The sequence below is a fragment of the Montipora foliosa genome, chromosome 2, assembly GCF_036669935.1.
Source record: "Montipora foliosa isolate CH-2021 chromosome 2, ASM3666993v2, whole genome shotgun sequence".
Lineage (NCBI taxonomy): Eukaryota > Metazoa > Cnidaria > Anthozoa > Scleractinia > Acroporidae > Montipora > Montipora foliosa.
In genome coordinates this window covers 28,212,291-28,216,159 of record NC_090870.1, presented here as the reverse complement: position 1 = coordinate 28,216,159, position 3,869 = coordinate 28,212,291, and positions in this window count along the sequence as shown.

The window sequence follows — 3,869 nt, the reverse complement described above, 5'->3', positions numbered from 1 at the left end:
GCTTGTTGGAAATAGAAGTTTTCTAATAAGTTGACTTTCTTAATATTCTCGAGGCGTTCCCGAGAGAATAAATTCTTACAGGTACAGGTGAAGCTTTTTATTTGTGAATATGAAGGTTGGTTATAGGTGCTTTGAAAACAAAAGTACTGTTTTGTGCACTAAATATTTTTTTTGACTCTTCGTCTGGGTTGTGTGCACTCTCTTTTGAGGTGGCCAACCAGCCCACAGTTAAACACCTCTTTGGTCTTCTTCCCTGATTTACATTTTCTCGGTGTCTTTGCTGTGGGTTGGCTGGCGTTTCTCTAGGATGTCCATGCCTTGGGTCATCATTTCTCTCATGATGGCAATGACTTTGAATATGCAAACGATTTCTGCTCTCTTTGCGAGAGCTGTAACTTCTTGAATCTGTCTTGCGTTCTGTCGATCTATGCTGTCGTCGTCGGTCTGTGTGTTCAGAGTTTCTTGTCCGTTTGCGTGATAATGGTTGTCGTGAAGTGGGCCATGAAGATGATGACAATGAAGATGATAGTGGGCGAGGTTTTGCTTTGTTGCGAATGGAAGGTGTTGTAATGGTGGGTGGAAGGTCGATGATATAAAGTATGACATGGGAGACGTAAATAAAAGAAATCCTTTAATTACCTGGCAAGTCACATATTTCTCGGCCATTGTATAGTTCCCGAGAAATATCTGTCCTCTTTGAAAACAGAGCGTGTAATGTCTCCACCGGTAATGGGAATGATATGACTTGCAAAAGGGATGAAATTTGTTTTGTTGTTTTTTGGTATTTTTTTGAAAAGAGTGAAATTAACAAGTGATGTTAGAACAGTCGGATGACTGAAAGATTTAGTACTGTCATTGAACTATCCCTGTATTGAAAATATGCTATCGTTTTCATTTGGTCTTGTTTACTCTAGGTTCTGCAAGAAATATTGCTTACTGCTTGTAATTCGAAACATACACGTAACAAATACAATGGTGAAATGCTGGCTTGTTGCAAATAGAAGTTTTCTAATAAGTTGACTTTGTTAATATTTGCGAGGCGTTCCCAACAGAATAAAAAATTTTACAGAGACAGGTGAAGCTTTTTATTTGTGAATATGAAGGTTGGTTATAGGTGCTTTGAAACCAAAAGTACTGTTTTGTGCATTTAATATATTTTTTGACTCTTCGTCTGGGTTGTGTGCACTCTCTTTTGAGGTGGCCAACCAGCCCACAGTTAAACACCTCTTTGGTCTTCTTCCCTGATTTACATTTTCTCGGTGTCTTTGCTGTGGGTTGGCTGGCGTTTCTCTAGGATGTCCATGCCTTGGGTCATCATTTCTCTCATGATGGCAATGACTTTGAATATGCAAACGATTTCTGCTCTCTTTGCGAGAGCTGTAACTTCTTGAATCTGTCTTGCGTTCTGTCGATCTATGCTGTCGTCGTCGGTCTGTGTGTTCAGAGTTTCTTGTCCGTTTGCGTGATAATGGTTGTCGTGAAGTGGGCCATGAAGATGATGACTATAAAGATGATAGTGGGCGAGGTTTTCCTTTGTTGCGAGTGGAAGGTGTTGTAATGGTGGGTGGAAGGTCGATGATATGAAGTATGACATGGGAAACGTAATTAAAATAAAACCTATGATTACCTTGGAAGTCTCGTATCTCTCGACCATTGTATAGTTCCCGGTAAATATCCGTCCTCTTTGAAAACGGAGCGTGTAATCTCTCCACCGGGAATGGGAATGATATGACTTGCAAAAGGGATGAAATTTGGTTTGTTGTTTTTTGGTATTTTTTCGAAAAGAGTGAAAGTAACAAGTGATGTTAGAACGGTTAGATGACTGAAAGATTTAGTACTGTCATTGAACTATCCCTGTATTGAAAATATGCTATCGTTTTCATTTGGTCTTGTTTACTCAAGATTCTCCAAGAAAGATTGCTTACTGCTTAAAATTTAGAAACATACACGTAACAAATACAATGGTGAAATGCTAGCTTGTTGGAAATAGAAGTTTTCTAATAAGTTGACTTTGTTAATATTTGCGAGGCGTTCCCGACAGAATAAATTCTTACAGGGACAGGTGAAGCTTTTTATTTCTGAAAATGAAGGTTGGTTATAGGTGCTTTGAAAACAAAAGTACTGTTTTGTGCATTTAATATTTTTTTTGACTCTTCGTCTGGGTTGTGTGCACTCTCTTTTGAGGTGGCCAACCGGCCCACAGTTAAACACTTCTTTGGTGTTCTTGCCTGATTTACATTTTGTTGGTGTCTTTGCTGTGGGTTGGCTGGCGTTTCTCTAAGATGTCCATGGCTTGGGTCATCATTTCTCTCCTGATGGCATTGCCTTTGAATATGCAAGCGATTTGTGCTCTCTTCGCGTGAGCTGTAACTTCTTGAATCTGTCCTGCGTTCTGTCGATCTATGCTGTGGTTGTCCGTCTGTGTGTTCAGAGTGTCTTGTCCGTTTGCGTGATAATGGTTGTCGCGAAGTGGACCATGAAGATGATGACAATGAAGATGATAGTGGGCGAGGTTTTGCTTTGTTGCGAATGGAAGGTGTTGTAATGGTGGGTGGAAGGTCGATGATATAAAGTATGACATGGGAAACGTAAATAAAAGAAATCCTTTAATTACCTGGCAAGTCACATATTTCTCGGCCATTGTATAGTTCCCGAGAAATATCGGTCCTCTTTGAAAACGGAGCGTGTAATGTCTCCACCGGTAATGGGAATGATATGACTTGCAAAAGGGATGAAATTTGTTTTGTTGTTTTTTGGTATTTTTTTGAAAAGAGTAAAATTAACAAGTGATGTTAGAACAGTCGGATGACTGAAAGATTTAGTACTGTCATTGAACTATCCCTGTATTGAAAATATGCTATCGTTTTCATTTGGTCTTGTTTACTCTAGGTTCTGCAAGAAATATTGCTTACTGCTTGTAATTCGAAACATACACGTAACAAATACAATGGTGAAATGCTGGCTTGTTGCAAATAGAAGTTTTCTAATAAGTTGACTTTGTTAATATTTGCGAGGCGTTCCCAACAGAATAAAAAATTTTTACAGAGACAGGTGAAGCTTTTTATTTGTGAATATGAAGGTTGGTTATAGGTGCTTTGAAACCAAAAGTACTGTTTTGTGCATTTAATATATTTTTTGACTCTTCGTCTGGGTTGTGTGCACTCTCTTTTGAGGTGGCCAACCAGCCCACAGTTAAACACCTCTTTGGTCTTCTTCCCTGATTTACATTTTCTCGGTGTCTTTGCTGTGGGTTGGCTGGCGTTTCTCTAGGATGTCCATGCCTTGGGTCATCATTTCTCTCATGATGGCAATGACTTTGAATATGCAAACGATTTCTGCTCTCTTTGCGAGAGCTGTAACTTCTTGAATCTGTCTTGCGTTCTGTCGATCTATGCTGTCGTCGTCGGTCTGTGTGTTCAGAGTTTCTTGTCCGTTTGCGTGATAATGGTTGTCGTGAAGTGGGCCATGAAGATGATGACTATAAAGATGATAGTGGGCGAGGTTTTGCTTTGTTGCGAGTGGAAGGTGTTGTAATGGTGGGTGGAAGGTCGATGATATGAAGTATGACATAGGAAACGTAATTAAAATGAAACCTTTAATTACCTGGCAAGTCACGTATCTCTTGACCATTGTATAGTTCCCGGTAAATATCCGTCCTCTTTCAAAACGGAGCGTGTAATGTCTCCACCGGGAATGGGAATGAGATGACTTGGAAAAGGGATGAAATTTGTTTTGTTGTGTTTTGGTATTTTTTCGAAAAGAGTGAATTCAAAGTAACAAGTGATGTTAGAACGGTTACATGACTGAAAGATTTAGTACTGTCATTGAACTATCCCTGTATTGAAAATATGCTATCGTTTTCATTTGGT